At 46.4% G+C, this 15893-nt stretch overlaps 1 long non-coding RNA gene across 1 annotated transcript; it reads right to left on the bottom strand.

The window, feature by feature from the left end:
* Positions 1-3849: 3849 nt before the first annotated feature.
* Positions 3850-14669, bottom strand: LOC116749334. Its single transcript, XR_004348577.1, has 4 exons — positions 14540-14669; positions 14005-14081; positions 13353-13434; positions 3850-3956 (listed from the first exon to the last, which is right to left on the bottom strand). It is a non-coding gene; the product is annotated as an uncharacterized LOC116749334 (long non-coding RNA).
* Positions 14670-15893: the final 1224 nt, after the last annotated feature.

A 15893-nucleotide genomic window follows, 5' to 3' on the forward strand; every position in this document is an offset into this window, starting at 1 on the left:
AAACTGAACATTTCTGCTCATTCATTCAGTGGACACTAAGTCCTGGCCCAATTTCTGATCATTCGTTCAGTAAACACTTACTAAGTACCTGGCCCTTCTCCAGGTGGAGGGGGTACACTGGTGAGCAAAACCAGGCGCATTCCCCGCATTCCCTCACGGGGCTGATGTTTTGGTGTTGATTCATACACATTAAATAAACAATGACACAAATGAATGTTAACTCCCTCCTACGCCAACACGTATGAAGAAACTGACTTGTGAAAGTGCCAGATGCTTAGCACTCCAGCCTCTGGACGACCAAACCTTTCCAACTCGGGCCCGCGTTCCCTCCCACCTAACCCCCAGCACCATCCACACCTCAATGCATTTTTCCAGGTTTAACTTGTGTTTTTCCACCTCCAGGGATGCCTCCTCTCCTCTTTCCTCCTTTCTCTCCACCAGGCATCTCCAGTACCCTTGGAAAGCCCTGGAACAGCCTCACGTGTCTGAAGTCTCCTCCTTTGGAGGTGACCTGCCAGCCCTCCTCAGCACCACTGCTGGGTCTGGGAAAGAGGGGAGCAGCCGGCATTGGCTGAGGAGCAAGAAACCCGGGCAGGATCCTCATCCTGCTGCCGAGACCTTAGATGAGTCACCCCACGTCACAGAGGAGCCCATGAACTCACCTCAAGTCCAGATTTGTTTGCTCCTCTCAGGTGTGCGCAGCTCCTTACCTTGGGAAAGTCCCTGAAGGCCAGGGTCCATTCTCTCCTTCTCTGTCTTCTCCCAGTGCCTCAAGCTGGTTTGGAGCCAAACATGACATTCGTCCATCAACTACACAGCTTGTTGGGTGCTCCTGGGCCTGCGTCCCTCACTTGCTCACTGCTGCCTCCAGCTGCTCGGAGCTTTCTTCTCCTGGGAAGACTGAAGGTTCTCCTTCTGGGATCTCATTCACACTCCCAAACATTTGTTGAGCACCTGCTCACCAGATCCTGTGCTAGGGATGGCACTTTCTCTTCCCTTCCAAGAGTACAGGATCTAGGGGAGGAAGCAGACAACTGAAGCAACCACGACAGTATTATGTGCAAGGTGGGGTCAGGGATGCCACCCAGATGTGGGGTCCTTTCCCTCTCCTTCCAGAAGGCAGCATCCTCAAATCTACAGGGGTGAGCAGAAGGGTGGGTTATCTGCCGGTCCTCTCAGGGCCTCCCATAGTATTGGCGGGTCTGCCTCCTGGAACCCTGAGTCACTGGGTGCTTGAGAGGCTACAGGTCCCTCTCCTCTGAGGCCAGTGAATAGATGAGTGTTCCTTTGCCACCCCATCTTACTGGGCTTCCTAAAACAGCCATGTCAGGCTGAACAAGGCATAAGCTGAGCTCTCTACTGAAGAGGTTGCGGCCACTTTGGAATTATAACATAGGAGAAGAACAGTCCTATTTCTTATTAATTGGACTTGCTCTTGGATTTTAAAGGAAAAGCACTTAAAGTCTCACAAGCAGAGGTCCCAGTGACATTTGACCTGGTTCACCAAACCCTGAGCTTCTCCCACAGTTTAGCAAGGGTCCAGGTCTTCCCATCTCCACCCAGCTCCTTTGGAAACCTCTCCTCCTTGCCACTAGAAGTTTCTAACTCTCGGGATCCATCCTTTCCAGCCCCTGCTTCTGATACCCCTGCCCTGGGACATCCATTCTAGAGTATTGCCCATTCAGCCATTTGCTCAGCCATCCTCTCCTCTCCAGTCCTTCTCATGGCCCCTCAGATCCTAGGGACCAGCAGGGACCAAGGAAGGAGAAGTTCCATGTCCTGTAGTCTATGGTCACCAATGGATATGGATTCCTCTCTTTGGATTTCTTCTCAACATTTCCATCAGTGTGAGCTGCATGTATGTGGGTTCTATGATCTAATAGTGCTACTAGATTATGAATATACTCTTCTCCCCAAAACAGTAATTAATTTGGGGAGATAGTACTGTTTAAGCCACAGAAGAGAAACTTAGCTGTTCAGGGGTGCTGGACATAGCCCATGCTGGCTTGTAAGAGATGATTGTTAAGTCTTCAGGAACTTTGCAAGTCATTTGTTAAACATTGCCAGTATTAAAGAGTAAATTATATAAGCTTATAGCTAAATACATTCTATTAAAAACAAAATTTAATAAATACTAAAAATTTGTTACTTCTTAATTGTTTTATGACACTTGACTATCATCTGTGTTCTTGAAGTTACATCTATGGCATCTATCTGGTGCTAACTTCATGGCAAATTATGGCCTAATACACGAGAACAGAACTCTATAGTCTGTGGAGTCAGAGAGATTTGGGTTCAAATCCTGGCCCATCGATGACCAGAAATGGTTTCTTTTTTTCACTTGAGTTTCCTCATCTCTGAAACAGGCTGGCAGCAATAGCACTTACCTCACAGGGTTACTGTGAAAATTAACGGATACAATTATAAGCCAGCTGACACCTGAGAGGCGAGGCAAGCTTCCCTTTGCCCCTCTGGATCCCATACAGGACAAGGAGGCTGAAGCTGGCTCCTTCCCTGCTGGGTGCCACCCACAGGCGTGGCCCTCGACCCCATGTCACAGCTCCTGTCCTCACAGCTCTCGCCCCTCCCACCTCTTATCCCTTTAGCCCAGGGTGGCGATGGCTCCACACCACCCACCCTGGGGTGCTGCAATCTCCTCCAGACCCTGCCCACACTTTTGTAAATAGCCCCTTTCTTCAACTCTCCTCAAATTAAGTGACATGAGCGTTCAACCTGCTTCCAGTGGGGCCTGATGGAGAAACTTAGCACAGTACCCGAATCCTAGGACGTTCCCCGACAAATGGAAGCAATTATTCACATGAGAACAGAAAACTCTGTGCACTGTTAAAGGGACACCTGGGCATATTAATGCAGCAACACTCACTGATGCAATGGGTACTTATCACATTATTTAAGTTTATTTTTCATTTATTATGAAGCACCCACCATGTGTCAGTCAGCAAGGTCTCTGGGGATTAACTTCTCAGCAGGGGGAGGAAGCTTGCTGGCATTTCCTCTCTCATGACAGCTACAAGCAAACTCTCAAGATGATGTACCAGTCAGAGCTCTCACCCAGAACTGAGGAGTCAGTCATTATCGGGAAAAGTGGGTTCCACTCACTGAGTGCTCTCTGGGGAGGACATACACACACAGGGATATGTGGCTCTGTCAAAATAGGCCTTCCTCTGGCCCGAACCTAGGTGTGAGATCATACGCCAAAGACTTGGGGCATTCCCTAAGGGGAGAGCCCTGGATGGGGGTTGAGGGCTGGGTTCTAGCCCCTGTTTAGCTGCTACCTTTCTGTGGGTGAACAGTGATGACCTTGGTTTCTCTTCAGGACTTGGTTTCTTCCTCTGTAAACTGAGATGATTGGTGGATTCGTTTCCTCAGGCTGCTGCAACAAAGTACTGCAAACTGGGGTGGCTTAAAACAACAGGAATTTATTCTCCCACAGTCCTAGAGGCCAGAAGTCCCAAGTCAAGCTGTCAGCAGGGCTGTGCTCTCTCTGAAGTTTCTACAGGGAATCCAATCCTTCCTTGCTCTTTCAGCTCCTGGTGATTCCGGTTGTTACTTGGCTTATGGTAGCGTCACTCCAATCTCTGTATCTGTCTTCACATGGTCTTCTTCCCTCTGTGTATCCTCTTTCCTTCTTCTAAGGACACCAGTCGTTGGATTTAGGGCCCATCCTAATCCAGTATAATCTCATCTTGATCTTTAACCAATTACATTGCAAAGACTTTATTTCCAAATAAGGTAACATTCTGAGGTTCACGGTGGACATGAGTTTTGGGGGGACACCATTTAACCCACTATAGTTGTATCATAGGTTCTCAACAGTTCTTACCAGTTTTGGCCCTTTGGAAGTTGGTAGGTATGTAGGATTCCCTAGTCAGGTACCTCTCCTTTGCTGGGACTCCTTTGAAAAAGACTGAGTGAGGCAGGATGTCCTCTGAGTTCTGCGGAGGAGAATCAAGAATTATTGGGGGGGTGTGCGTAATTACCACCAGCAGCACTACTGCTATTCAACACCATATCACGTCCCCCCCTTCTTCCCTCCCCCTGTCACTACTTGTCACTACTACCCACTCCTCCTCTCCCTCTCCTTCCCCAGCTCTTACTACTGGCCTCTACGGAAGCCCGTCTCTGTGCAAGGCACTGGGCTGGGCACATCCATCATTTCTCGTCCTCCCAGTGGTGCGATGAAATTAGTAGCACTACCATCCCCACTCAAAGTTATAAAACTGAGCCTTTGTACAGCTAGGAAGTGTCAGAACCAGGATCTTCCCACAGGTCTGGCTGATCTGAAGCTCATGCTCTTGCCACACAACAGGATATTTTATTTTTAAAATTTATTTATTAAAAATTTTTTTATTGGAGTACAGTTGATTTACAATGTTGTATCACCTGGATATTTCAGCACCAGGGAAACATGACTCAGCCCTGGCTTTACTTGGATGATAACTTGTTTTCAAGGTGGACGATGCTTGTTTTCAAGGTGACGTTGTGAAACTGGCAAATTAGTGTACAAAATTTCCCTCTGAGTTGCCTGTTCTCATCTTTTCCTTCCTCCCCATACCCTCAATCCCCATGGTGGAGTCTAGGACCCTAAGGTCTCTTCCGGCCCCTTCAGTTTCTTAGATCCCGCCCTCCCTCTCAGGTAACAGTGTCTGATAACAGCATAAAATGCTGCCCTCACCTTACCCCCAACCCTCCAAGGGTCTCTGAGTTTTCATTAGCATGTGGTCCTGTGTGTGTGGAAAGCCATTTTCTTCGCTCATTTTTCCTGCCCTTGTCCCTAATTCCTTCTAAGGGTGTGGCTGGGCTCCGCCTATTTGACCAGGATGGACATTGCTGCTGCACTTTCACAGCTTTTATCATAAGAGCGTGTGGTCTGCACTTCTATTACATAGTAGTTCTTCATTTTACAAAACTGAAATACATACTTTAGCCAAGTCCTAAACAATAATACTTATGGAAACAGGGATTTTGTGTGTTTCATAGTTTTTCTAATACTTTAAGGAGTTTGTTTCTTTGAACCCTTAACGTCATCTCTGGTACTCAGTGGTGTTGGAGACAGCTTTTGATGAGTGATGAACTTAGTGGTGGAACTATGCCCTGCTGCCTGAATGAGGCATCCTCCAAGGATGCCGGGGTTTTTTTTGGGGGATCATATCAGTGATGATCAAGAGCAAAAGTTTGGGGGTTTATACACTGATGTGACTCTTTTGGAAATCAGTTGGTGATATGTATTAAGAGCCATATAACCTTTAACCTTATATTTCTAGAAAATAATTCCTGAGATAATAACTCCTAAAGCAGAAGAAAACTTGATTTCATAATTCCATTTATAACAGCAAACATTTGGACAGCAATCTAAGATTCCAATGACTGGGACAAATAAATCGTGGTGTGTCCTTCTTTACAGAATATTATGCAACTATTAAAATGATGCTTACTCTATAAAATTAAGTGAAAGAAGCAGTGCATACACACAGATATTAAATACATAGGATAATCATTACGATGTAAAATAAAATAGGCATAAAGACTTGCAAGAGATATTGCTAGGTGTTAGCAAAGGTCTGTGGAGAGTGGGACTATAGAATTTCCCCTCTATTTTCTACCTTTTTATTATTTCCAAGTTTTAAAAAGTAAGCTTAAGGATGGGGGATTAAACCACTGATAGGATTATTTATGTATATTTATGTCCATGCTCTCAACAGGGGTACTGCCATTGCAGTGATGGCACAAGACATTCAGTTCAAACCGAAGTCTCCAAAAAAAAGATGAGGTATAACGCTGTGTATGAGTGTATGTCTGTGTGTGTGTGTTTGTGTGTGTGTGTGTGAATGTACATCCATGTACCTGTGTACAAGTGCGTGTATGAGTGTGTGCATGTAGGGGCATGTTACGTGAGTGCCTCCCAAGGAACACTACAGATCAACAGGGAGTCCCCAGGGAAGGGAGACCCAAACCCAGTCCCTGAGCAGATGGTCCCATCCCAGCCTGCACACCATGGCCCTAGCAGTGCTTGTAAACACATTGTCCTCTAAGAGCAATGCCCAGCCAGACATCTCAAATTACTTCCCAGGGCCAGGGGAGAGAGTGGAGAGATTCCCAGAGGTGGGGTGCATCTTTCTGGGTGTCTTCAGGACAGTCCTTTCGGCCATCAAGGTTCTGAATGGCCCTGGTCAACAAGTACCATGGGAGCCCTGAGGTAGGCACCGGGCTAGAAAATAAGCCTTGAGATGACACAAACTAATGAGAACAGAATAACCGTAACAACCAAGTAGCTGCTCTTTAGGGAGTGCCTGCAGTGCATGTGCAGAGAGTAAATGTGGTATACATTTTATCCCTTTTAATCTTCCACCCTAAGAGAGAGGGTTATAGCCACTACTGTGTGGATGAGAAGACAGATTCAGAGAGGTTAAGTAATCTCCGCAGGGTCACACAGCTAGGACTCACATTCAGGTCTGGCTGACTCTAACACTCCAACTTTTTCAATGATGCTGCCCTGACTCCATGGAAGGGATCTAATGCTATTCGCCACCCCCGTCACCGCTTGCTTTACAGGTCTGTTGAAGTGTTGGGTAATTGTAGATGTGCTAATAAATCAAGTAGTGGCCTCTGGGGGATATATACCACAAGTGCTGCTTCCACTTGCTCAAGTCAAGTTCACTTTAGCCTCCTCTGGGCTGCCACAGTGCTCAGACATGGAGAATGCCAGGATCCATGGGAGGTGCTGAGATGCTGATGTGTACACACGTGATCTATTGTGGCCTCATAGGCCAGCTCACACGTACTCTATTAAACAATCATGTTTATTACCTTCATATTAATAAGAAGTATGGTTAGGAGCCCCCCTTTCTCCCTGGCTCCCCCTCACTCATCAGGTTTCAGCCTGCAGCACATACTTGTGGTTAAATATTTAACCCCTAAAGCAGAATAGAAATGATGATGACAGCTGTAATCCCAAACACAGACACACACACACACACACACACACACTCCTTCATGCCATAACAATTTGCTGAAAATGCTGACTTAACCATATTAACTTAATTGCTAGGTTGAAATAATGATAATGATAGTAATAATAACAGAATTGTTTTCAAATTGTTCTGAGCAATGTTGCAACATCAGCTGCCATACTCATTCCCCAAGAAAGAATTTGCATTTTAGGATTCAGTTCACATCAGGCAAATGGCTCCCCAGGAAGGTAAATGCAGTCTTTATTGAGGTTTTTCCTTGCCTAGAGTGAAATCTTACTTCTTTCTGTAAAAGCAGGTGAATGTCAATTTCTAGGCAGGGTTTGGGCCCAAAGTCCAAATTTGCAGACTTCTGGGGGCAGATTGTGAAATGAAATCTGCTAAAAATACTGGGCTCTGACTTAAAGCGTCCTCCTTCAGGGTGGCATTGCATTTTAACTGTGGTTTCAGTGGGGAACATGACCTGGTAGGAATGTGGCTCTCTGGCTCTCCCTGGCACAGAAATGGTGGGAGCTTCTGTGGTACAGCTCTGGAAACCAGAGTGGAGGGCTTCCCTCCAGCCACGGTAGGCAGGCCACAGTCTGAAATGCTCCAGGTAATTAAAGACATAGGGTGGAGATGAAAATCCCAATGGTCTTTCAACAAAAACTTACCGAGTGCCTACTGTGTGTGGCTCTAGGCTGGCGAAGAAGACTAGGATGTAGCCCCTACTCTTTAGAGTTTATAGCTATTGAAAAGAAGAAACATGTACACCGTACAGCACTTGTGATCAAAAAGTGCTCCTGAAAAGAGATGCTGTGGGAGCCAAGAGTTAGCTGAGTCAATGACGATTGAACTGGTTCTTAACGTACGAAAAGAAGTTCACCAGATGAGGGTCAGGGTGCACAGGCAGTTGGAGGGTATGCAGGGGCGGAAGGCATTCCAGACAGAGGCAACAGTGTAAGAGAAAGCAGGGAGGAATAAAAGGTATGTGAGAGTAACATGTACACACTGTTATATAGAAAATAGATAACCAACAAGATCTACTGTATAGCACAGGGGACTCTACTCAATATTTTGTAATAACCTATAAGGGAAAAGAATCTTAAAAAGAATAGAGATATATATGTACGTATAACTAAATCACCGTGCTATACACCTGAAACTAACACAATATTGCAAATCAACTATACTTCAATTAAAAAAAAAAAAGGTATTTGAGAAATAATCTTCTCTAGCACTACTGTAACTCCACCTGCTCTAGTTTTCAAGGCTTCCGTCTGCTGTCTGAGCCCCAAGCTCTTGGCATATCGCTGTGCTATGGAGATGCCCGTGGGGTGGTAATTGAATTTATGTTGCTCTTTGCTATGTAATACTTTGCTGTTATTCAGTTATAAAATATTTTAAAATTTCCATGATCATTCTTCCTCTGACCCATTAATTATTTAGAAATCTACTTAGGAATTTTCTTAACACATGGGTTCTGTGTGGAAAGGTTTTGGTTACTGACTTATAATTTTATTGCACTGCACAGAGAATTAATTGTATATTATCAATTCTTTAGTGCCTTTGTGGCATATGGTACCGATTAATTCCTATAAGTTTTACTTGAAAAGCTATTTATTCTTTATTTATGAGATGCAAGGGTCATAAATTTAACCTGTAGTTCAAATCTTCTATATCCTTCATAATTTTTGTTTGTTGGAACACTTTCTGAGAGAAGTGATTAAAGTCTACTACTGTGATGTGGATTGTATTTCCTTATAATGTTGTCAGTTTTTGCTTTATGTATTTTGAGGCTATGTTATGAGTATAGGTTCAAGATAGTTATATTTTTTGGGTGAACTGTTCCCTTTATCAAGACCTTCTTTATTGCCAAGTTTCTGTCTTAAGGTCTATTTTGTTTTGAATTAATATTGCTAAATCAACTTTCTTTTAGTTAATACTTACCTGGTATATTTTTTCCTAATCTTTTGCTTTCAACTGTCTTCTTTCTTTGTCTTTACATGTATATTTTGTGAATAGCTTTTAGCTAGATTCCAGTGCTTTGACCAGTGCCTAGAATATAGTAGATAATTATTGCTTGAATGAGGGAATGGAAAAAAAAGTAAATCCAATCTGAAAATTTGTTCTTTAGCAGATGAGTTTAATCTGTTTATATTTGTTTTGTTTACTGATATATTTTAACTAACTTCTACCACTTTTTGTTTTCTAGTTACTTGTGTCTTTCCTTCTCTCTCTCTCTTTTTTGCTTTATTGTCTTCCACTGGATGGGTTAAATATGCTTTATTTCATTTCCCTTTCTTCTAGCTTCAGAATGATTCCTTTTCTCTTTAGTTGAACAATGGCACAATCACAATCACTGTTACCAAGAAGAAAATAGGGAACAAAAGAATAACAACTATATATTGGCTGTCTTGTGATGGGCATCATGCTAGACATTCACTGTGTCCTTTGATCAGCACAAAAGCCCTATAAGTTCAATATAAGTATCCACATTTTACAGACAGGAAAATGGAGACTCAGAATTAAGTAACCCGTCCAAGGCCCCACAGCCAGAGACCAGCAGATCTGGGACTGGAACCCCTTCTGGGTGATCCTGAAGGTTACACACTTGCCCCTGCGGGCCACACTGCTGAGAAAGGCCAACCTCAGATTGCTGCAGGACAGTTATTATGGTCTTTCTTAGTCCTCACAGCTGTATTCTGATCAGCAGACCTTGTTATCTCTGTGTCCCAGTGATAACTCAGAAATGGAAATAAATGAACACAGGCCCGGGTACAAGTTCTGAGCAAGAGAAAGTCAAAAGCTGAGAAGAAACAGCTCTTAAAACCCTCCAAAATGAAATCTTCCATAAGCTGGATGACTCCTGTCAACGTTTTAAAAAATATCTCAGAATTGAGCACTTAGTTTGGGAATGCTTTCTCTTTTCCTAGTGGATAGTTGTCCACAGCCAGAGTCCCTTAATAAGCAGATATAAAGAACTGTCCTTCTTGCCACTATCTCAAAACACTGCTCTTTGAGTATCTGTTCTTTCTTCGAGTATTTGATTTCCTCCCTCTGGTAAGAAGGGCCACACAGTCAGTGTTGTAGGAAAGTTAGGACGGAAGCTTCTGAGGCAGTATTGCATGCAGTGAGCCTTTGATGAGGTCACCCATGGAGGAGGGAGGTGCCATGAATCAGATTACCCACAATCCCCCTAGCTCCCAGCGTCCGATTGCAGTAAACAATGCTCAGTGGAATGATAATCTTGGTGTTGAATGCCCCACTCATTTTGCAGGGGTACAGGTGCATCTTTGTCTGAAGGACTGGCAGTTCCTTCTCAGGACGAGAGTGTGAAAGAATGTGACCAAATTCCTGAAATACCTCTGAGGATCACAGGCATGCCTAGTAACTGCACTGGTGCAGCCTGGGGCTGGCCAGAGGGCCTTATTGGGCCCTGCTTGGGATTTCATCTCCAGTGGCAGCACGTGAGGGAGACTGGCTTTTGAGAGGCATTTTTCGAAGTGCAGACCAGCTGAATCAGAATTGCCTGGTTGGGGGAAGGGAAGAAGGTGTGCTTTTTAAAATGCTAATCTGGGGCCCCATCCTAGACTTACTGGATCAGAATTCAATAGGGGACCACAGGAATGTACATTTTCAAAAAGTGGCCCAGGTGATTGTGGCACTAAGTCTAAATTGTTCTTCAAGGACTCTCCGCAGCGCCCCAGGCTTCCTGTGGGGTCACCGGGCTGGTGCGAGCAGGCTCGTGGGAAGTGGCCGTGAGTCTGAAGCACCAGCTTTCCCTTTGGCTTTCTGTGTGACCCTGAGCAAGTCGCTTCATCACCCTGGGCTTCATTTCTTTGCCTGTTATATAAGAGCCTCTAGAGCTTTTTAACGGAGGGACCAGGCCAGAACTAAGAACTCAGGTCTCCATTTTGACATATGAGTTTGAAGTGAGAGCAGGACTTCTGAAAGGAGATAATACTTACAGCTAATTTTTATTGTGTGCTTATTGTGTGCCAGGCACTGTTGGAGAAATTTATGTGTATGAGCTCATTTTCTTTTCCCCACAGCCCAAGGAGGTAGGTACTTTCCTATCCCATTTTACGGATAAAAGAATTGAGGCAAAGAAAAGTTAAGGTGACATAGGAGGTGGAACTGGTTCCAAACTCAGACGGACTCCAGAGTCTTGTCCTTAACAACAAGGATACACTGCTCTCAGCCATAAATGTCCTGCTGGCCATCGAAAATACCGGGCACAGCTAATAGGCCTGCTCATCAGACAAATGTGGCAGTTGTCTAGAGGTGACAGGTGCAAAGATACAAGTGTGGAAGGAGCACCAATAAACACCTGTGACTTACCAACCCAAGGTGACACAGCCTTACCCACTTCTACAGGATTGTAAATGTGACTCAGATGGTAAGAATTTATAGCATCATGACAGGTGGGAGGGGGCATCTGGGCAGGAGCAAGGGCCCATCCTAAAGCCCGCCCCCCACCCCCCCACCCCCCCACCACCTCCTGCCCAGCACACTCTGCGGATAACGGCTCTAACTATACCCTCTCCTTCATAGAGATCTGAGGGCACAGATAGGTCCCGGCTTGTTCCAAAGCTTCAAAGATGCATTCAGGAAGTTACAAAATGACCACGAAGCCACACCCACTTCACGAGAGGAGACTTGGCTAGCACATAACACCAGGGCCTAATTTGGCCTCAGGCAGAGACTGGGCCAGGATTTGATCGTGGGTAAAGCAAGTCCCGGAAGAAGGTTCAGTTACAGTGAGTGCTGCTTCCTGTTCCTAGATGAGTGAGGGGCTGGATTTTCCGTGGAAGTGAAGAACATTGCTGAGGATGGACGTCATCCTGGGGCTTTCTCTCCCTGCTGCTCTCCCCATGGGGAGGGAGGGATGCCTTGCATGGAACCCAGGGATCTCTGGGAGCCAGACCAACCTACTTTCCCATCCCCATGTTCAGTCTTTGCATTCCAGCCACATCTGTGCCCTTTTACACCTTGCTGTCTTTCCTCTAATTTTTTAAAAAATTAGAATACCTCTTCTGGAACTTCCCTGGTGGCGCAGTGGTTAAGAATCTGCCTGCCAGGGGCTTCCCTGGTGGCGCAGTGGTTAAGAATCCGCTTGACAATGCAGGGGACACGGGTTCAAGCCCTGGTCCGGGGAGATCCCACATGCCACAGAGCAGCTAAGCCTGTGTGCCACAGCTACTGAGCCTGTGCTCTAGAGGCCTTGAGCCACAACTACTGAAGCCCGTGCACCTAGAGCCCATGCTCCGCAACAAGAGAAGCCACCGCAATGAGAAGCCTGCACACCGCAACAAAGAGTAGTCCCCATTCGCTGCAACTAAAGAAAGCCCGTGCACAGTAACAAAGACCCAACACAGCCAAAAATAATACATTTGAAAAAAGTGCCTTGAGGTTTGCAAGTCACGGCATAAATCTTGATAATAAACATACATTTAAAAAAAAAAGAATCTGCCTACCAGTGCAGGGGACACAGGTTCGTGCCCTGGTCCGGGAAGACATGTCGCGGAGCAACTAAGCCCATGCTCCACAACTACTGAGCCTGCGCTCTAGAGCCCTCGAGCCACAACTACAGAGCCCGCGTGCCACAGCTACTGAAGCCCGCGTGCCTGGAGCCTGTGCTCCACCACAAGACAAGCCACTGCAATGAGAAGCCCGTGCACAGCAACGAAGAGTAGCCCCTGCTTGCTGCAACTAGAGAAAGCCGGCATGCAGCAATGAAGACCCAACACAGCCAAAAATAGATGGATAAATAAATTTATTAAAAAAAGAATACCTCTTCTTACTCTGGCAGTCTGACTGCACTTTCTCATCCTTCAAGAACTGGCTGAACTCCTCTGAGGAGCCTTCCAAGACTGCAACACTCACCTCCCCAGAAGAGTTCACCTCTCCTCAGAGCTCCCATGGCAGCGGTGGTGGACCACTAGCACACACTTGTCACTTGGCATTGCTAATAGCTTCTCACATGTCCTTCCCACGGGACACCAAGCTTCCGAGCTTCTCCATGGAGAGAGGTCTGAATCACACTCAGAGAGAAGCTCTTGGTCATAGACTCACACAATTTTGTGTTCCCAATGCCTGGTGAATGCTCAGGAGATGTGGTTCAATCAGTGAACACCTGATTCAAGAACAGGGTCTGAATTTCTGGGAGAATGGGCCTGTAGTTTACAGGGACCTCAGGATTTTATCCTGGGTGTAAGGAAGAACAGACTCCTGGAGAGACTGACCAGATGCCATGAAGCGCAGGACTCTAAACACATGCAATTCTCAAAGAAGTGCCAAACTCGGGTGCCTCTAGGCACCCCTGGCCCACCCTGTCATGACCACATCTTCTCCTGCGTCCCCAGTCTTGCAATAACTCACCATCTTCTTGCCTGTGAGTCAAGGTCTCTCTCTTTGTTCCAGTCCTGGAAATCCCTCCACCTCTTCTAGGAAGCCTCTCTTGCTGAAATGGGATGGGGGAGACAATGTGAGCTTTTCCAAAGCTCCAAAGTGAAAAAACCTTCCCCTCCCTGGAGTTTCAGATTAACTGGCAGAGGGAGTACAGGGAAGCCCAGAAGAGGCCAGGTTTTGCCTCTTAGCCCCATTGTAGCAGCTGAGTCCCTAAACTCTTCATTAGGATCACCTGGGCCATTTGTTAAATATACTGCTTCTCGGATCCCTTCCAGACCTGCTGAATCAGAATCTTCAGGGCAGTGGCCTGGAACCTCTATTTTTCACAAGTACCTTGGGTATTTTTGTTTTTTAAACACCAGACAAGTTAGAAAAACACTGTGTTAGAGTTTAGGTGCCAAACATAAATAAGCTTCTGTGAACTCATTATGTGAAAGTGCTATGTATTAATCATCTTCGTAGTGAAAATTTGTTGAGCACTTATCATGTGCTTGGCACGATTTTAAGCCATTTATATATATTAACACGTTTATTCTCTATAACAACCCTGTGAGGTAAGTACTATTATTATCTTCACTTAACAGATGAGGAAATTGAAGCACAGAGAAGTGAAGTAACTTACCCAGGGTCACCCAGCTGGGAAGTAGAGAGCCGGGATTAAAATCTAAGCAGACTGGATCCCGAGTTTATGCTCTTAACCTATGACACACAGAAGATTAGCATTACTAGAGCAGGGGCATGCTGCTACATGCTGTAGACGATGAGCAAACATTCACTGAAAGGAGAAATTGGAAACAGACATAATGGAATGTTTGATTTATTACCCTTTCCACTCAGAGACTGCCAGTTCCCTGCCATCAGTAACTTGTTCACTTTTACAACATCCTAGGGGAGCAGCCCCGGAGTCAGCAGTGCTCTTTTGATTCTACAGTTGAAGAAATCAGGCCAAGGAGGACCAATAGGCAGACTTCTGCAGGGACACCCACCTCCATCCAGCTGATGGCTGGGGAGTCTACCATCTAACGCTCTGCATCCACAGGCAGGGTTTCATCTGTGGGTCCTTTTTCCCATTACATCATTGACTTAAGCCCAGAGGGATCTAGTGCAATAAATACTTATGGAAATATGTAAATCAGATAACAGTAGTGATAACCAACCCATAGGATGACAGTCCTAAAGCTGGCTTCTGTCACCATAACATCTCACTCTCTGGCATCAGGTAAGCCGGACTGTATCGCTTTGGGACCTTTGCTCAGTGTCCCTGTCCACCTCCTCTCATGGTCCCTGGTAATCCAGATGAATTCCAGAACATGTTCCAGTTGCTGCAGGCTGGGGGAATCACCCCCACCCTAGGAAAGCATCAAGGTCTTGGGGCAGGGCAGGCTCAGCTGCACAAAGGCCCATAATACCACGTGTCTGGGCAGAGACTGCAGGACTTCTTTTCCTTCTCCGGGTCACTGAGAAAATGCCCGAGGGGAGGTGAGAGGTGGGTGGGGCAGGGGGGAATGAGCTCCCCAGCTGGGTTGGCACCTGCTCTGCTCCAGGCCCCGGCCTCTGTTGGGCTGTGTACCTGGAGCCATTCTGGCCATGGGCAAGCGGCAGGATATGAATCTCTTCTAACTCCCCTGAGATATCTGAGGCAGGGGTGGGGAGAGAGAAGGTAGTCTCACCAGTGAGAGCTGACCTACCTTTGTACACCAGGCCCAGCCCTAACCCAGCAGATGGCTGCCTCTGTGGTGCGACTGAACAGAAACCCGAAGGCCCACTGCACCTTGGCTCTCTCTGTGCCTTATCTGTCACCGTTATGACCATTAAGTCCTCCCTGAGAAGGCCCCTTTTACATGCATCCTTAGGATCCGAGAGTGAAGCTTTTCGTGGTGATGAACCCAGGAGCACATCTCAGCCCCCATGTTAGGTAGCTGGGATGGAGCCGATGTGGGTGCTCAGAATAGGACCAGCAGAAAGGAGCTGCAGGGATACAGGAGGAAGACAGGGGAAAGAGAAGTAAAGGAGCAGAATTAGAACTTCACAACTGGGTCCCTATACTGCCCCAACCTTTCTATCAGAACACTGGTTTATAACTCTGGTTGCACATTAGAATCAAGTGGGACACTTAAACGTACCCATGACTACCCCCTCCCACCAAAACCCAGCTTCTGACTTCAGTGGTCCAGGGCACACCTGGCACCAGTATTCTTTATGGCTCCCCAGGAGGTTCAGATGTAAGCCAGGGGTGCCCCCCGCCCCCTGCCTACCCCCACCTTGAGGGTGTCTGCCGGCCTCACACTCTGGCTGCTGCACCATTTACTCCTAGGCTAAAGGTGGGCCCAGATTCAGTCTGTGGAAAAAAGCAATTTCTTCAGCTCTCTCTCTAATTGCTGAGCTAAAGACCTCCACATGGGGCTTCCCTGGTGGCGCAGTGGTTGAGTCCTCCTGCCGATGCACGGGACACGGGTCTGGGAAGATCCCACATGCCGCGGAGCGGCTGGGCCTGTGAGCCATGGCTGCTGG

Source organism: Phocoena sinus, chromosome 2 (genome assembly GCF_008692025.1).
Source record: "Phocoena sinus isolate mPhoSin1 chromosome 2, mPhoSin1.pri, whole genome shotgun sequence".
Lineage (NCBI taxonomy): Eukaryota > Metazoa > Chordata > Mammalia > Artiodactyla > Phocoenidae > Phocoena > Phocoena sinus.